Here is a 20,547-nt window from a genome sequence, read left to right as displayed (position 1 = left end):
TCTACCCCTTTCTTTCTCTCTACGTCTTTAAGGCCAATAACTCTTAGATTTGCCCTTTGGAGACTATTTTCTAGATCCTGTAGACATGCTTCATTGTCTTTACATCTCTTTTTTTTTTTGTCTCCTCTGACTATGTATTTTCAAAAAAAAACCTACCTTCAAACTCACTAATTATTTTTTCTAGTTGATTAATTGTGCTATAAAAGACTCTGATGCATTCTTCAGTATCTCAATTGCATGTTTTAACTCCAGAATTTCTACTCGATTCTTTTGAACAATTTCAATTTCTTTGTTAAATGTATTATGAATTCCTCCTCTGTATTATCATGAATGTCTTTGAGTTTCCTCAAAACAGTTATTTTGTATTCACTGTCTGGAAGGTCACATATCTCTGTTTCTCCATGATTGATCCCTGGTGCCTTATTTAGTCCATTTGGTTAGGTCATGTTTTCCTGGCTAGCCTTGATGCTTGTGGATGTTCATCTTTGTCTTGGCCTTGAAGAGTTAGGTATTTTTTGTAGTCTTTGCTGTCTGGGCTTATTTGTAGTCATCCTTTTTGGTGAAGCTTTCAGGTATTCCAAAGGACTTGGGTGTTGTAATCCAAACTTTATCTGCATTAGGAGGCATCTCAAACCCAATAACACTATGGTTCTTTCAGACTTGTAGAGGTACTGCTTGATGATCTTTGATAAGTTCTGGAAGAATTCTCTGGATTACCAAGCAGAGTCTTTTAGTGTCTTCCCTTACTTTCTCCCAAACAAATGGATTTTCTCTCTCTCTCTGTTCTGAGCCACCTGAAGCTAAGGGTGGAGTGATACAAGTACCCCTGTGGCCACCATCACTGGGACTGCTGGGTCAGACCCGAAGCCAGCACAGCACTGACTCTTACCCAAGGCCCACTGTAACCACTACTTGGCTAGCTGCTATGTTCACTCAAGGCCATGGAGCTCTACAATCAGCAGGGGGGTGAAGCCAGCCAGGCTAGTGTCCTTCCCTTTAGGGTGATAAGTTCCCTCTGGCCCCAGATGGTCCAGAGGTGCCATCTGGGAGCCAGGGACTGCAGTCAAAAATCTTAGACGTCTACCTAGTGTTCTATTTTACTGCAGCTGAGCTGGCACTCAAATGATGAGTCACAGCTCTTTTCACACTTCCCTCCCTTTTCCACAGGCAGAAAAGGACCCCATGGCCACCACTACCACAGGTCCATGGAGACTACTTCCAGAGTACCACTGATGTTCCCTTATGTCTCAAGAGCTCTTTAGGCAGCTTGCGTTGAATGCTGTGTGGCCTCAGACTCACTCTTCAGGGAAGTGGGGTGCCCTCTGTCCCAGGAGAGGTCCAGAAATGCTGTCCAAGAGGGAAGGCCTGGAATCAGAAACCTCAGGGGTCTGTTTGATGTGCTGTCCTCCTATAGCCAAGCTAGTACCTAAGGTGCAAGACAAAGTCCCCTTTACTTTTTTCCCATGCTTTTCTCAAGCAGAATTAGTCTTGCTCCATAGCCACCACAAGTGGGAATGTGCTGAGTCCCACCTGAAGTCAGCAAGCCTCAGAGGCTCACCCAAGGCCCACGGTATACTACCTGGGTATTGCTGCTGAATATTTAGGACCTAAGGGCTCTATAGACATCATGTCTATAGATGTTGCCAGGACTGGGTTCTTCCCTTCAAGGCAATGGGTTCCCTTCTGGCTCAAGGTATCTCTAGAAATGTCATCTGGGAGCTAAGGGGGCCTGGAAAGGGGAACACCTACGGGTTCCCTATCCTACTGTGGCTAAGCTGGTATCTAAGAAGCAAGAGAAAGTCCTCTTTATTCTTCCCTCTCTTCTCCCAAGCAGAAGGAAGGGGTCATTTTTGGAGCTCTGAGCTATGACACCTGGGGTTGAGGGAGGTGTGGTGCAAGCACTCCCTTAGCCACTCTGGCTGGTGTCTCAGTAGGTCAAAAGCCTCCCAAGTTCACTGGCACTGAGCAGTAAGACTCACCTACAAGTTGCAGTCCTTGTGGCCTAGACAGCCTTTTAAGCTTATTTAGAGCCCCAGAACACTTTAGCTTGTGCTGGTAAGGCTTGCTGAAACTCAAATTTCAACCACTTGCAAGGGTGATTCCCCTCTGGCTAGGGCTGTTTTAGATACAAGTGTCAGCTGAGTACAGCCTAGTTTTGCTTTCTTCTGTGACAGAGGATAAATTCAATCAAGTGTCTCACAATTGCTGCACTCTCCCTCTCCCAAGGGAACAGAAACACTCTGTGTACTACATGGCCACTGCTGGGGGATGGGGGAGAAGTAGTGCCAGCTATTCAAGACTCAGTGATATAAAGTTAAAGCAAGTACTATGAGTGCTAACTGCTTTTTGCTTCTTATGAAGGTGCTTTTGTTGTATAGATAGCTGTTAAATTGGTGTCCTTGCCAGAGGAACAATCAGTGGAGCCTTCTATTCAGCCTTCTTGCTCCATTCCTCCCTAAGCTCACTTTTTTTTTTTTTTTTTAACTCCTTGAGTTATCGCTCTTTCTGAAGAGCCTGGAAACTTTATAAAACCAAACTACAAGCTTAACTGTTTTCAAGTAACAAAAAACATTAATGCAGCTTTTTATAGTGCAATGGGTATAGCACAAGCTAATGTTTTCTGTTATATGCCATAATTGGTCTTAAAAATTAATAAATATGTAATTTAAAAGTATTTTTATCTTTTAAAATATGTAAAGTAAATCACATATTTTACTAGACTTAATATTTTACATCTTCTGGTGTTCCATGGAAACAGTCATAAAATATTTCCTTCAAAGCACAATTTTAAGAGGTGTGAATCCCTATGTATCTTTTCAACTTTTTAAACTAGAGTGGGAATCTCTCTTTTTCCTATTTATGTTTTTAAAATTCATGCCCCTATTAAAGTCAACAAATAAACATTGAATCGAAACTATGTACTCAGCACTCTGCTCATAGGAAAATTATCAGCAATAACAAAAATTATGTCTTTCACTAGGCATACAGAATTTCGTTGGAGGGAAAATAAAAACATAAATAGACAGCAACATAAAACTTCATGCCAAACTGAGTGGAAGGAAGCAGATATAGTACATTATTTCAGGTAGTATTAGAGAAATGTTGCAGAACAATTGAGGTGATAGAGCACAGTGGACAGAAAAATGCCATATTTTAAAAGAAATAATTAAAACATACAGTTTGGTAAGTTTGACAAAAAGTACTGACTAAATTCTTGTGCAGATTATTACAATTTTTTGGATTATTTAGAATAATTTTAATTGTTAAGCATTGGCAAGGCTCGTTTTAAAAATAGGGCAATGTCTCTATTCTCTGCTGGGTGAGTATCTTTAGAGTAGAACATAACTGATATTCATATTTGTAACTTTTCTTTGTGCTTCAGAAGTGCCAAACTCTATGCACAGCACATCACACATATAACCTTTATAATGCCTTCTCACAACAATTCTGTAATTTTGGAACTTTTATTTCTATTTTACATATAAGGAAACTAAGGCCTAGAGTGAGTAACTACTTTGCTTACATTCAGGCATTGTAAAAGCACTACATTTGTTTTCAAAGCACAATAATCTGACTCATAAACCTGCAATCCAACTTCTAAATTATAACATAAAAAAGATATTTGACAGACTTCTGCTTCTAGCTATGTCAAAGTAACCAGAGATATGTATCATACTCATGTTGCTGATTAGTTCAACTACTGTAAAAAAGCTGAATAAATGCAAAACACAAAAACACAAACAGCCAGTTGAAGGGATTAGAAAGCAACCAATGAGAACAAGGAGAGAAGAAGATGCATCAAAGTAAGTCATACATTTGTCACTGCAATTACACATTGGGACATTTGATAATGCAAAGCACTGAGCATAGAGGTTACCAGAAACATAAGGTTAAAGGTTTTTGTGATCAATCTGTATCTGGGAGGTAAAATATTGCAATTTAAGACCATTGAGCCAGCCGGAATTTGAGGGGCTGATGTCCCAGATAATAAAGAAAATCACAGAGAAATGGACATAACATTCTGTGTACAATTTCCTCTTGAGGGATTTCCTAACTCCTAAACTACGCTTGTATGGGCCATATTTAAAATATTTTTTTAAGAACAGAGATTAGCGGATACTGAAACCACCTTTGCAAAAATTGTATCAGTGAGAAAATTATGGCAGTGAAAGGATTCTGATTTAACCCTTTCCTTATCTCATCTTCTCCTTAATCATTCCTGGGCTTTTGGGCCAAGCTAACTTTGAGAGCCTTTTGGGTTATAGTTTAAATGATAATGGCCATTCTCCAAAAGTCAACTGCCTTTCTAAAGCTAATGAAAGTCCATCAAACTAGGGAGAGGAGCTAATGTGTAGACCAGTCATTAGATACACAACTTTTTTGCACGTGCGACACTCATAGCTGTACGTGGACCCAGAGGCTCTATCTGTACTTGCTGACCCCCATTCCTGTGGGCCCACTCAGAAACCACTACACTCAAGAGAACAGCTTCGACCCCTTATGATTTTGTCTCCATCCCAACCTATCAGCAGTAAGCGCTGAAAAACTGCTAACTACATGCCTTCAAGGAGACTGATTTGAGGTGGCATGGCTGGTTTCATGTCTATTAAATGCTTTGTTTACTGCAATGTTGTTGTTTTTCTTTGTGCAACAGGGGGGTAGAACTCCTCAGATGGTTACAATAAGGAGCTAAAAGATGAAACATACATTTTATCTGTCCCACAATGTGAGAGCTAGAAGAAATAGAATTTAGTGCTCACAAAGAAGACAGAACACTTATAAATTGAGTCCCTACAAAAAGATCTTTCCTACATTTAAGAACATACCAGATATAATCCAGATGGCTCAATGACATTGAAATATAAACTAAAATTATTTCAAATTTTAATTGAAATAACCTAACTCACCCATATTATGATTCATTGCTAGAAAAAAATTAAGTCTCTGACACATAAAAGTCCATACATTTTTATATATACAATGTTTAGCATGCAATAAAAAAATTACTAGGCATGCTAGAAAATAGAACCAAATTATTGAAAACCAGAACAACAACAACAACAAACAGAAAATAGAAACAGTCACACAAGTAATTTAGACATTGAATTTATCAAATGTGAATTTTAAAATATGATTAAAATGTTCAAAAATGGGTACAAACGGAGAATTTCACTATACAAGAGAAATCTATAAAATAGAATCAAGTGAAAATTTGACAACTGAAAACTCCAATAATTAGAATTAGACACTAAATAACAGAAACTCTAGAAAAATGCAATAAAAGTCACATCTCATTATGGGTTAGAAAAACTTTTCAAAACCAGGATCTAGGAGATCTTTTTCAAATGAGACAGATAAAACAATAATATTACTATCATAGGTGCAGTGTAAGACTGAGACTCACTGTTCAGCTGACAAAAGATAGTAGAATGACATCTTTAAAATGCTAAAACAGTAGCAGCAACCAAACAGTCTATAAGCAAAAGTAATCTTTGCAAACAAAGGCAAAATATATAGATTTTTTTTTTTTTTTTTTTTTTTTTTTTTTTTTTTTTTTTGAGAAGGAGTCTCGCTCTGTCACCCAGGCTGGAGTGCAGTGGCCAGATCTCAGCTCACTGCAAACTCCGCCTCCCGGGTTTATGCCATTCTCCTGCCTCAGCCTCCCGAGTAGCTGGGACTACAGGCGCCCGCCACCTCGCCCGGCTAGTTTTTTGTATTTTTTTAGTAGAGACGGGGTTTCACCGTGTTAGCCAGGATGGTCTCGATCTCCTGACCTCGTGATCCGCCCGCCTCGGCCTCCCAAAGTGCTGGGATTACAGGCTTGAGCCACCGCGCCCGGCCTAGATTTTTTTTAAGACAAATATGCATTGACAAGAAAGTACATAAAGCTAGTATTTCTAAGAAAGTGGCAAACATACTAATTTGAAATGTAGTTTAATAAATGGTAAATCTTGCAATCTCTGGGGTAACCACAAAAATGAGAAATATATAACAAACAGAGGGGAAGTAAAATAAGAACATATATAGATTAAAGAGAAATAAAGAGTCTCAAGAAAAGAATAAAACTACTAGTAAAATTAAAAAGCTAGTGTAAAATGCTAGATTGAAATACCAATATATCAACAAAACTTTAAATGTAAATTAACTAGGCTGGGGGCAGTGGTTCATGTCTGTAATCTCAGTACTTCAGGAGACTGAGGTGGGAGGATTGCACGAGCCCGTGAGTTTGAGATCAGCCTGGGCAGCATGGCAAAACCCTGTCTCTACAAAAACAAAACAAAACAAAAAAACCCCACAGGCCGTGCACGGTGACTCACATCTGTAATCCCAGCACTTTGGGAGACGGAGGAAGGCAGATCAATCATGAAGTCAGGAGATCGAGACCATCCTGGCTAACATGGTGAAACACTGTCTCTACTAAAAAAATACAAAAAATTAGCTGCGTGTGGGGGTGGGCGCCTGTAGTCACAGCTACTTGGGAGGCTGAGGCAGGAGACTGGCATGAACCTGGGAGGCGGAGCTTGCAGTGAGCTGAGATTGTGCGACTGCCCTCTAGCCTGGGCAACACAGTGAGACTCTGTATCAAAAAAAAAAAAAAAAAAAAAAAACCCACAAAAATTAGCCAGGCGTGTTGACACATACCTGTAGTCCCAGCTACTCAGGAGGCTGAGGCAGGAGGATCACTGAAGCGCAGGAAGCAGAGGCTGCAGTGAGCTGAGATTGTGCCACTGAACTTTAGCCTGGGTGACAAAGCAAGATTCTGTCACAAAAAAAAAAAAAAAAAAAAAAAAAAAAAAAAAAAAAAACAACAACAAAAAAAAAAAAATTGTAAATTAACTGAATCTTCCAGCTAAAATTCAACATTGTCAGACTGTATAAAACCACAGAAGTCAACTATATGCTGTCTAAGATACAGTCCTTGAATGTTTAAAAGTAAAATTATTGGGTCAGGCATGGTGGCTCACTCCTCTAATACCAGCACTTTGGGAGGCAGAAGTGGGTGGATCACTCGAGGTCAGGAGTTCAAGACCATCCTGACCAACATGGTGAAACCGCATCTCTACTAAAAAAAATACAGAATTAGCCAGGTGTTGTGGTAGGCACCTGTAATCCCAGCTACTTAGGAGGTTGAGGAAGGAGAATCACTTGAATCCGGGAGATGGAGGTTGCAGTGTGCCGAGATCGTGCCATTGCACTCCAGCCTGGCCAACAAGAGTGAAAAATCCATCTCAAAAAAAAAAAAAAAAGGCCGGGTGCGGTGGCTCAAGCCTGTAATCCCAGCACTTTCGGAGGCCGAGACAGGCGGATCACGAGGTCAGGAGATCGAGACCACCCTGGCTAACCCGGTGAAACCCCGTCTCTACTAAAAAATACAAAAAACTAGCCGGGTGAGGTGGCGGGCGCCTGTAGTCCCAGCTACTTGGGAGGCTGAGGCAGGAGAACGGCGTAAACCCAGGAGGCGGAGGCAGAGCTTGCAGTGAGCTGAGATCCGGCCACTGCACTCCAGCCTGGGCAACAGAGCGAGACTCTGTCTCAAAAAAAAAAAAAAAAAAAAAAAAAAAAAAGTAGACTTATTGGAGATGTACTATGTGTACTCTAAACAAAATAAACTAGTTTGGCCCTACTGATATCTGATAAAACAACTTTAAAGGAGAAATATTACTAGACACAGAGACAGTCATTTTCTGATGAAGTTACCAATCCAACAGGAAGATACGCAATTCTAAATTCTGCACAATTTTAAAAATAAATTATGCACATTTCTTTTGGTAGATTCTTGATACCTACTTTTAGAAACTGATAGAAAAATGCAGGTAAACATTATGATGTTAAGGAAGATGAAGAACATGATTTTCCCACAGTCAGAGTTCTTCAGTTGTGCTACAACCTTACTGTATGTACAGAATCCATCTGGTTCCATCTGCATAATTCCTATGGGGTGGTGGGGGAGTCTGCATAATGACTAAGCAAAATTGCTAATAATCTGCCCACTGTGCTGAGAGTAAAAGATAACCTTGTCCCTGGCTGAGGAGTCTCATGTCTGCTGCCAGCAACTATCAAACACTAACAGGTTAACAGTGTCTAATTTATTAACTTACAAGTAAGTAAAATTCCAAATTACCTCATCACATTTCATTATTGATTTAATTATTATGTTTATTACTTATTACTTTAAAAATTATTATGTTGATCACTTTTAAATATTGCTTGTTATTTTCCCACTAAAATGTAACTTCCTTGAAAGTGCAGAACCATATTTTATTCCTGGATTTATGCCCAGCCACTAGATTAAATTGGGGGCATAATAAAACACTCAATAAGTATTTATTGAATAAATAAATGAACAATAAACAAACTTCCTCAGAAAATAGTAAGCACCTAAAATTAGATACATTTAAATTCCATGCTGGGAACAAAAAGCTATATTACATGATTTCTATGTTCCCTTCTATTAAAATTCTATACTTCTATGATTGCTATAGGCAACCAGTAATGTAATACATTATAAAAAGAGGATTTTAAAAATATGTATATGAGAAATACCTAGTAATTCCACTTCCAAATAACTGAGGAGCAAGATGGTATAATTACTTTTCATGAATTAATATTTAGCAATGGGTTTTTAGATACTGTATTTCATTAATGTCATGTGTGTGCACTTGTGCATTTACTGGAGAAATTATAAGAATAAAGTAAAATAAAATGATTTCTTACATCTGGATTGATATATATAGTAGACTGGTGATATGTTTTAAAGGGGGGTATAATTTTTCCCTTTGATATGTACTTTTTGACACTTGAGAGAGAAATATGAAAATTCATTTTCACCTTAGTGAATGGTTGGCAGAGAAGCAAGATTGTTGCAGATATTTTACCTCCAGGGAGTAGGTGGGTTTGACAGCTGGAAGAAAGAGGTTAGAGCTCATCACTAGGGTAGAGTGGGAGGAAATTAAAACTCAGAGGTGGGTCAGAACATCTTTAAGAAGGAGGAGGATTTTGGCAAGTGACTAGATAAAGTTCCAGCTGGGTTAGTTAGTGAGTGAAGTGGTGTGGAATAACGGGCTGTGCCTGGGAAGAAGTTCAGTTCAGTCATTCATTGTGTGGAGTTAGCTTACGTAAAATCGAACAATTCTAAAGGCTTTTTATCTGTGATGGGAAGTGTAGGGGCTACGAAGCGACAACTCTTATTTCCTGCAAGATTTTTTTTTCCTAATTATCTAGAAAGTCATGTTTATGTTTCTTAAAACAATGTAGTCAGAATCCAACCATCTCTAGTACCTAAACCAGATAAATCTTTGATGATAAACTCATTGTTTCAGACATCAGTTTGACAAGCCATAGCTCTGTTGAAAAAACAGTGAAAGAATGAATTCATTTTCTTTTTTGCCTTCTCTTGAATCATTAGCTGTCATAATTTTAATTCTAAATTTTTAGAGAGAGCTAAAAGAACATAATTATTTTCTTAGCGCCAACAAACTCCAAATTTCCTCAGAAACAGTGAACTGCCATGACATACCAAGAAAAAAACAAAAATGGAAATTTATATTATATGATTTCTTATACTAATAGTCTTATTTTTATGTTATGGCAAGATCTTTCTGTATCCTTTTCTTTAAAAAATGGAATTTTTTAGTATATGAACAGATCACTGTGACAGACAATAAGAAGATTGGTCACCAGGCAGGGCGCGGTGGCTCATGCCTGTAATCCCAGCACTTTGGGAGGCTGAGGTGGGAGGATCACGAGGTCAGGAGATCGAGACCATCCTGGATAACCCGGTGAAACCCCATTTCTATTAAAAATACAAAAAAAAAAAAAAATTAGCCGGGCGTGGTGGTGGACGCCTGTAGTCCCAGCTATTCGGGAGGCTGGGGCAGGAGAATGGCGTGAACCCGGGAGGCAGAGCTTGCAGTGAGCCAAGATTATGCACTTCAGCCTGGGTGACAGAGCAAGACTCCATCTCAAAAAAAAAAAAAAGATTGATCACCAAATGTCATGTTAATAAAATATTTCTGGCTTGACTCCCAATTAAATCTGTTTAAAAAGAAGAAAAACTATTTTTAAATTGAAAATTATTCTCAATAGTATTGGAAAATGAAAATAAGTGCCTTTAATTCCTGCCTGACCTGACACAAACAGAAACAACTATGCAGGACATGACTCAAAAGGTAACACATAATATAGCATCCTGCACTTGTAGATGAGAGAGGAATTTCTGCAAGATACAAAGCAGATATAATCAGATTGACAAGAAACTGCAGCATAACATGGCATAAACCATTTTAAGATAGCATATCTATAGTGGAAGATAAAGCAAAGTAATTAAATGTAAGGAGCAGCCTGATAACCCTGGGATCTGCTGAGATAATTAATTGTAAACTTCGCAGAAATTACTGACAGATTAGACCCTCTCCTGTCTCTTAGATTGGCCAAGTTAGAGGAAACAAAGATATTTAGGCAAAGTCTGAGGTAGGTAGCAACTCTTTAAAAGGAGATTGAGCTTCCATATGCAGAAGACAAACTACAGTTGCACCTTATCCAAGAATATTATATTCATTTCCAATAATCAACCATGCAAATTCCTATAATCAGAAAGAGTTCTAATAAAACTTGAACAGGTGTTTTCAAATACAACAATGATCATATGATAATAAATCACTAAATACAGAAAAAAAAGCCATAGTCATCATAACATAGAAGGAAATTTCTGTAATAAAAAATGGCATCATGCATGAATACACATACGACAAAGTCCTAAGACAAATGAATAAAGAAAGAACTACGTATTGAAATGCCATGGTAAAATGCAGAACTCTGAGGATAAAGAGTAAAGTTAAATCTTCTAAAGAGACAAAAATGAGTTACTACAATAGAACAAGAATTGTATTTGAATAAGGCTTCCTTGTCAGCAGCAGCTGCTAGAGCACATAAAGTAGTATTTAACAAATTGAGGAAATATGATTGTGAGTTTAAATCTTAGTCTTCTATCTAGTCAAACCATCGATAAATGAAAAGGGCAAAATAAAGACATCATAAAACATATAAATACTCATAAATTTCCCCAAACACAGACATTCCAGAAAAGAGCAACTAGGGGATTATTTCTAGCAAAATTCAAAGTAAGTCCAATAAACTAAGCTAAAAGTGGTAATAGACACATGGTAAGGAAAAACGCTAAATTTTAACTGCATGTAGCAGTTATTTCTAATGTAAAATATAACATATGGATATAAAATCCAGATTAATGGAACCTGGTAGTGAAGAGAAATGCAGAAATGGGGAAATAAAAATATGTAAAATTTTGAGAAAGAGAAAATTGGTTTGAGGGAGAGGATATTGTTTAATCCTAGACTTTGGTAGAATAATTTAAGAGCAGATCTACAGAATAAAAAGGATAATGTTCATTAGCACACAAGATATAGATGGAAGCCCTCAAAATAACTTGAAAAAAAATGAGGAAAAATAAAACAACAAAAGGAAGAATGGACTAAAATCTATCAAGAGCACAGTAAATAGGAAATACAACATACAATTACAGAAATATTTCCAAACATATAAATAGTTAAAACTTGCATTGGTGAAATAAAACCTATTAAAAGTTTTAGATTCACAAATTGTCTGAATATTATCCTAAAAATACATACTTACACAACATCTACCTACTGATATTACAAAGTTTTGAAATAAGAAGTAAATTTGCAGGTAAGTACAAAATAAAGTAGACAGAGCAATAAAAATAAATTTATTTCAATGTGAAATTATTAAATGGAAAAAGGGAAATTATTTCTGATAAAAGATATACCTCTCCAAGATGTCCCAGGAATTAACCTAACAGTTTTGAAAAATTCAAGGAGATTTAACAAAAAAAAAAATGTCTAGGGAAATGTAAGGTAAATGACATATATCATTCTACAAATATATACAGTATATACACATACACATACACACTCTGTATTCTTAAAATAAAACTGCTTTACAAAATGTGAGGAATTCACCAATTAGTCACTAAATCATAGACCAAATAAATCTCCATAGATTTTTAAAAACAGGAACCATGCAGCCTAAATTATTTGTCTTTAATCACAAATTATCTACTCATTAATCTTAAAATGTTATTTTATAAATTGGGATAAAGAAGAAATAAAAATAAAAATAAGAAACTCTTTGGAAATGACCAAAGATGGACTACTATGTCTTAACATCTTTGGGAAGTGACTTAAATAATGCTCATAACAAAATGCATTTATCTACGAATGAGTCTATTAAAAAATGCAAAAATATAGGCCAGTCAAGGTGGCTCATCCTGTTATCCCAAAACTTCAGGAGGCCAAGGCAGGAAGATTACTTGAGCCCAGGAATTTGAGACTAACCAGGACAACATATTGAGACACCATCTCTGCAAAAATAAAAAAATTATCTGGATGTGGTGGTGCAAGCCTGTAGTTCTAGCTACTCTAGGGGGCTGAGGTGGAAGGATAGCTTGAACCCAGGAAGTTGAGGTTGCAGTGAGCCATGATCTTGCCACTGCATCCCAGATTGGGTAACAGAGCAAGACTGTCTCAAAAAAGACAAGGACAAAATACTCTCAAAACAACAACAACAAAAGCAAATGTAAAAATGAGTTATCCAAGTTTCATACCGATGCAGGATTTTTTCTTGACCCCTTCATTGGACATGTGACAGGGGTGCCCCATTTACTCAGTCCATCATGCTCAACCTCTTGCAGGAGGGAGCACACGAGCGATCAAGTGCAGGATCCAGACAACTGCTTTGGGCACCTACAGGAGCAGGCTCTTTGTGGTCTCTACTGCGGTGACCAGGTGGGGGTGTCTGTGACCCTGCAGCCCCAGAGGGCATGTTGCAATGCTCTCTAGCTCTGCCATCCATGGACAGTGCCGTGTTATCTGCTCAGTGGGCCCCTTGCCTCCTCACATGGGGGAGCTGCCCTCCACTAGTGAGGGCAAAGGGCCAGTGTGACAACCTTTTTTGGGCACGTGCACTCAGTGAGTGCTGAGCTCTTGTCCAGCATCCAAGAAGAATGAGGTTGCACAGACACTTGAAGGATGGTGGAGGTGGAGAATTTTAGTGATGAAAATGGCTCTCAGTGGAGAGAAAAGCTGGAGAGGGGACAGGATGGGCAGATAATTTTCCCTGAAGTCTGGTTGACTCTAGCTGGCTCTTCAAAGTTAAGCTGTCTCTCCTCTGAAGTCCAGCTGTCCCTCTGAATCACCTCTCTCCAGTCAAGCCAGGTCTCTCTCCCTACTGGCTGAGTCTGAGTTCTTTATAGGAACAGGGTGGGGGCCAGAGTGGGCCATAGGTAGTCTTGGAAAAGGCAATATTTAATTGGTAAAAAGATATTATTCAGAAAGAACCAATCTGGAGAGAGCAGGCAAACAGATAGAAGTTCTCACTTTGGACCATGGGTTTCCAGCTTCTCAGCTTGAAGGTAGGGTTATGCCAGGGACCTGCCCCTGTCTGCCCAGAATTTCTTTGCCTCCTGCCTCTATCAATATCAAGAAAGTAGAATAAAAAAACATATAAAGCAGAAGAAAGGAATAAATAAATAAGAACACAATTTTCAAGAATACTAAATACACTGCGGCAAAACTAATAACAAAATAAAATAGAAGAAAAGAAGCACTAAGTAATATTAGAAATGAGAAGTTAAGCATAATTACAGATATTAAGTGATATTAAATTTTTAAAAAATGATGACATGTACTATAGATTAAATTGTGTACCCCCGAAATTAATATGTTAATGTCCAAACCTCAGTACCTAATCCAATGTGACTTTATTTGGAGATAGGGTCTTTACAGAGGTAATCAAGTTAAAAATGAAGTGATTAGACTTAGATCTGATATGGCTGGTATCCATACAAAAAGAGGAAATTAGAACAGAGACAGACACATGTAAAAGGAAAATGATATGAAGAAGCACAAGAAGCTATCTACATACAAGGAAAGAGGCCTACAACAGACTCTTTCCTTAGAGCCTTCAGAAGAAATCATTCCTGCCACCATCTTGATTTTGGACTTCTACACTCCAGAACTGGGAATTTATAAATTTCTGTTGTTTAAGCCACTTCATTTATGGTACTTTGTTATGCCAACCCTAGCAAATGAATATACTCTGTATGTATGCCAATATGTTTGAAAATATATGCAAAATAAATGATATCTGTGAATACTTAAGTGTTATCTAAATCATCCTTATTGTTGGCTCAAGAATTAGAGAAGAAATAGAGTAGAAAATTTCAACATACCAATAACCACTGCAGAAATACAAGACTGCTGAAAGTCAGTTTATATTAAAGACACCCAGATCAGATAATTTTATGAATGAGTTCTATGATCAGATAATTTTATGAATGAGTTCTATTTAAATAGATTATTCTAATCTTTTATACACTGTTTTAAAGAGCAGAAATAGATGTAAATAGATATAAAGTTTCCCTGTTCATTTTACAATACTAGCATAATCTTGAAACAAACCAAAAAATCTTCTTGGGTCACAGCAAAAGATACAAGATTTCCCATATACCTCCTGCCCCTCCTTATGCATAGCCTCCTTCACTATTAACATTCCCAGCCATAGTGATATATATGTTACAGAGGATGAGCTTACTGTGATACATCATTACACCTAAAGTTCAGTTTACATTAGGATTCATTCTTGGTGTTGCACATTCAATGGCTTTGTTTGTCAGCTTTATGGGGATACAGCTGACAAATAAAAAAGGTATATATTTAAGGTATACAATGTGATGTTTTTATATGTGTATACATTGTGAAATGATTTCCACAATAGAGCAAAATAACATATCCATCATTTCACTAGTTGCCATAGTTTTTTGTGGTGAGAACATTTACGATCTACTCCCTTAGCAAATTTCAAGTATACAGTACAGTATTATTAACTATAGTCAATATATTGTATGTTAGATTTCCAAAATTTATTCGTGACACATAACTGAAATTCTGTACTGTTTGCCCAACATCTCCCAATGGCCCTTTCTCCCCACCTTCTCCTGACAATCAGCATTCTACCCTATGCTTCTATGAGTTCAACTTTTTTAGATTATACATATAAGTAAAATCATGAATTATTTTATTTTTTTGTGACTGGCTTATTTCACATAGCATAATATTCTATAGGTTCATCCATATTGTCACATATGGCAGGATTTCCTTCTTTTTTTAAGGCTCAGTAATATCAGATTGTGTGTGTATGTATATACACACACACATATATGTGTGATTTTAATATTGTATATGTGTATATATATACACACAAATATAATTTGTGTGTATTTTAATATTATATATGTGTGTGTGTATATATATACACACACACATATATACACACACACACACACATATAATATTAAAATCTTCATAGATTAATTCCAAGTAGATTTAATCAGCTCCATTTGATTCCATATTTTGGCTATTGTGAATAATGTTGTAATGAATATGGAGTGCAAACTTCTTTTTGAGATGCTGATTTAATTTCCTTTGGATATTTACCCAGAAGAGGAATGACTAGCTTATATGGTACTTCTATTTTTAATTTTTTTAGGAACTTCTATACTTTCCATAGTGACTGTCAATTCACATTCCCACTAAGTGTACAAAGGTTCCTTAGTCTTCATATCCTCCCCAACATTTGCTATCTTTTTAAAAATAGTAGTAGCCATTTTATCAGGTGTAAGGTGATAACTCATTGTGGTTTTGATTTGCATTTCCCTGATGCTTAGTGATACTGAACATTTCTTCATATGCCTGTTGGCCATTTGGATATCTTCTCTTGAGAAATGTCTATTGAGGTTATTCACTCATTTTTTAATGAGTTATTGGGGAGGGTATTTTGCTATTGAGCTGTTTGAGTTCACTACATATTTTGGATATTCACTCCTTATCAGACCTGTGGTTTACAAATATTTTTTCTCTCATTTTTTAGGTTGTGTGTTTACTCTGTTGATTATATCCTTTGTAGTGCAGAGCTTTTTGGTTGATGCAATCCCATTTGTCTATTTTTTTTTTTTTTTTTTTTTTTTTTTTTTTTTTTTTTTTTGCTTTTTGTTGCTTGTGGTTTTGGGGTCTTCTCCAAAAAAATCATTACCCAGACCAATGTCAAGAAACTTTCTCCCTACATTTTCTTCCAGTAATTTGAACAGTTTCAGCCATTACTTTTAAGTCTTCAAACTATTTTGAGTTGATTTTTTTTTAATATCATGTGAGATAAGGGTCTTATTTCATTCTTCTGCATATGGATATCCAGATTTTCTAACACTATTTATGGAAGAGTCTTTTTTTCCCCTATGGTGTGTTATTGATACCCTTGACAAAAATTAGTTGACTTTTTAAGTTTGGGTTTATTTCTGGGCTGTCTATTCTTTTCCATTGGTCTATATACTTGCTTTAATACCGACACTATACTGTTTTTATTTCTGTAGATTTGTAGTTTATTTTGAATTCAGATGCCTCCAGATTTGTCCTTCCCAAGGTTTCTTTAGGTATTATGGACGCTTTATGATTCCACGTGAATTGTAGGATTGTTTATCCTATATCTGCAAAATAATTTCATTGGGATTTTGATGGCAATTGTATTAAGTCTAGATCACTTTGCGTAGTATCAACATTTTAACAATAAGAATTTTTCCAATCTAGAAATATGAGATATCCTTTCATTTATTTGTGTTTTATAAAATTTCTTTAGAATTGATTTAACCACTTTATGTCTTTTGATTGAAGAATTTAGGCTGGGTATGGTGGCTCATGCCTGTAATCCCAGCACTTTGGGAGACTGAGACGAGCAGATCACTTGAGGTCAGGAGTTCTAGACCAGCCTAGCCAACATGGTGAAAGCCCATCTCTACTAAAACTACAAAAATTAACTAGTCATGGTGGCGGGCGCAAGTGATCCCAGCTACTCAGGAGGCTGAGGCAGGAAAATTTCTTGAACCCGGGAGGCGGAGGTTGCAGTGAGCCCAGATCGTGCCACTGTACTCCAGCCTGGGTGACAAGAGCAAGACTCAATCTCAAAAAAAAAAAAAAAAAAAAAAAAAAAATTAAAAAAGGAAGAATAACATTACATTTAAAATAATTCTTCATAGGTGAGTACTTTCAACTGTTATTTTGTTAATTATTTTCTGAATATTTTCAAGTTTCCTTTCTTTCTTTCTTTCTTTCTTTTCTTTCTTTCTTTCTTTCTTTCTCTTTCTTTCTTTCTTTCTTTCTTTCTTTCTTTCTTTCTTTCTTTCTTTCTTCTTTATTTCTTTCTTTCTTCTTTCCTTCCTTCCTTCCTTCCTTCCTTCCTTCTTTCTTCCTTCCTTCTTTCCTTCCTTCCTTCCTTCTTTCCTTTTTCTTTCTTTTCTTCTCATTCTTCCTTCCTCCTTCCTTCTTCCTTTCCTCCTTCCTTCCTTTCTTCTTTCTTTTTCTTCTTTTCTTTCTGTTTCTTTAAGTCTTTCTCTTTCTTTCTTTTCATCTTTCTTCTTTCTTTCTTTTCTTTTTTTTTTTTTTTTTTTGTGAGACGGAGTCTCGCTCTGTCGCCCAGGCTGGAGTGCAGTGGCCGGATCTCAGCTCACTGCAAGCTCTGCCTCCCGGGTTTATGCCATTCTCCTGCCTCAGCCTCCCGAGTAGCTGGGACTACAGGCGTCTTTTTTCTTTTCTTTTCTTTCTTCTTTCTCTCTTTCTTTTCTTTCTTCTTTCTCTTCTTGTCTTCCTTTGTGATTTCATGACTTTTGTAGTCGTATGTTGTGATTTTTTTCTCTTTATCTTTTGTGTATCTGATACGTATTTTTTTATTTGTGTTTACCATATGGTGTACATGAAGCATCTTATAGCAGTCTATTTTAATAACAACTTAACTTGAGACACAAAAATTCTACAATTTCTTTTCTCTTCCCCCAAGATTTTATGTTATTTGTGTCAATTTATGTCTTTTTATATTTCATATCAACTAACAAATTATTGTAGCTGTAGTTTGTTTTATTACTTTTGTCTTTTAAGTTTAAAATAGAGTTAAAATTGATTTGCACACCACCATTACACAGTATCAGATATTATAAATCTGACTATATTCCAACCTTTACAGTGAGCTTTATACTCTCATGTAGTTAGTGTCCTTTTTCAACTCGAATAATTTCCTTCAGCTCTTCTTTTAAGGTAGGTCTAGTGGTCATGAACTCCTCAACTTTTACTTGTCTGGAAAAGTCTGTATCTCTTCCTCATTTTTGAAGAAAAGCTTGGCTAGATATGCTACTTTTGTTGGGCAGTTTTATCCTTTCAGCATTGTGAATAAGCCATCCCACTTTCTCCTACTCTTCAGTTTCTCCTGAGAAGTCCTTTGATGACCATTTTAAGATTTTCTTGCAGTCAACAAGGTACTCTTCACTTTTCTTTCTGCTTTCAAAATTCTCTCTTCCTTTGAGTTTTGAGAATTTCATTATAATGTATCTAACTGAAAATTTCTTTACATTTAATCTAAATACTAATTTCCCTCTCCAGATTTGGAAACTTTCCTGTTATTATTTATTTAAATAAGTCTTCTGCCCTTTTGTCTTTCTCTTACTTCTTAGAACTCCCATAACGAGAATGTTCATTTGTTTGATGGTGCCCCATAAGTTTTACAGTCTTTTTCACTCTTTTTCATTCCTTTTTCTTTTTGTTTCTCTATGTGGGTAATTGCAAATAACATGTCTGCAAACTCACTGATTCTTCTACTTGAGTGAAACTCTATGGAATTTTTTACTTCAATCATTGTGTGCTTCAGCTCCAGAATTTGTTTCATTCTTTTTTATGGTTTCTCTCTCTTTGTTGAGCTCATCATTTTGTTCATGTTTTGTTTTCCTATTTTTTTTGTTTATGTATCTATATGTGTTCCCTTGTAGCTCACTGAGCTGTTTTAAGATGATTGTTTTGAATTCTTTGTCAGGTATTTTTTAGGTTCAGTTATTGGTGCTTTATTTTGTTTCTTTGTTGGTGTTATGTTTTCCTGAATATTTGTGATCACCTCGGGGTGAGCCTAGCACCAGATCCATGGAAACAAACCTGATCCTGAGTCCATGGGGGACAGTCTGGGATCCTGTTAGGTGGACTTACAGCCTTGGACCATGGGGGAAGGTTACAGGGTCTTGCTTCCATAAAGGCTGGCTTGGAATCTGGGACCTTAGGGGCAGGATGTGTAGCCTAGATCCATGGTGGCTGGCAAGTGCCAATGTTTACTGAGACAGGCCTGGATCACAGGTTTGCTAATCTAGGGCCGTGATCAGCCTGGTGCTGAGATTGGCCTGGAGCCTGGAACCGTGAGGGCTGGTCTGGTGCTGCAGTGGCTCTGGAACCTGGGTGTGCTGGGCAGTCCTGGAGCCTGGGGCCATAGGGGTGAGCTCAGAGCCTGGGGATAAATCTCAGGGAGTACGATTGCTTGATTGTATGGTAAGAGTAGGTTTAGTTTTGTATGAAATTACCAAACCATCTCCCAAAGTGGCTGTACCACTTTTTATGCCCATTAGTAATGAATAAGACTTCCTATTATAATTTGTTTATAATCTCCGTTTTTTACAGAAATTGTCTTCTATATTAATTCATTTACTTAAGGTCTAATTCTGTTGGCCCTTAATGGGATGTCTTATTATTGTTTTCCTAGGACAAAAAATAGTAACTAGTTTTAGTTACAAGAAGCATCTCTAGTAAATACAACTTGACCAAATAAACCATTCAATATAACTACCCTGCAGAGACTATATGAAAAGTTCTAGTACAACAAAATATAAAAATAAAAATAACCTAAAATATACAAGTAAAACATACAGATGCATTTAAAAGTGGTTTAAAGTAATATAAGTAGTAGTAACATAAGTAGTTTAAAAATGCATTGAAATATGCTCAAATTAGTATCAATAGAAAGGCAAATAAAAGAGCAAGAAAATATTATGTTTTATCCATAATATTTAAAAAATTTGATTTGAAGGATAACATTGCATCTTGTTATAGTTATTGAAAACCGGGGATCCCATATGGTTTCATTGAAATTGTAAATTGGTCATTTGTCATACATTACAAAATAAATATTTGTAGAATACATGGGAGAATAAAAAATATAGAGTCACTTTTTTCAAAAATTTTTGCTACTGGTAATATATATTGCAGAACTAGTGGCCTGGTTGTGTTATGTATTGTATAAATATTATACAACACATGTATCTTCATGAATCACTTCGGTAATTTGAACAACATGTCTAAATGAGTAGTTAATGATTACAATCTTATACCCAAATATTTATACTTTACCAACTGGACCAGTGAGTGCCTTAATTTTAGGAGGTGAAACAATTTATTTTTCTATTTTTGGAACTCTTTATTTTTATTTTTTATTTTTATATATTCAGAGGAGTCATGTTAGTCTTCAAAATGCTACAAATTGATCATATTAGTCATTTTTATTTATATCAATGAATTTTATGAAGATATTAGTAATACTTTTTTCATTATACTTTATGTTCTAAGGTACATGTGCACAAGTGCAGATTTGTTACATATGTAT

The sequence above is a fragment of the Rhinopithecus roxellana genome, chromosome 6 (genome assembly GCF_007565055.1).
Source record: "Rhinopithecus roxellana isolate Shanxi Qingling chromosome 6, ASM756505v1, whole genome shotgun sequence".
NCBI lineage: Eukaryota > Metazoa > Chordata > Mammalia > Primates > Cercopithecidae > Rhinopithecus > Rhinopithecus roxellana.
The sequence above is the reverse complement of the archived record's forward strand: the minus strand, read 5'-3'. Positions refer to the sequence as shown.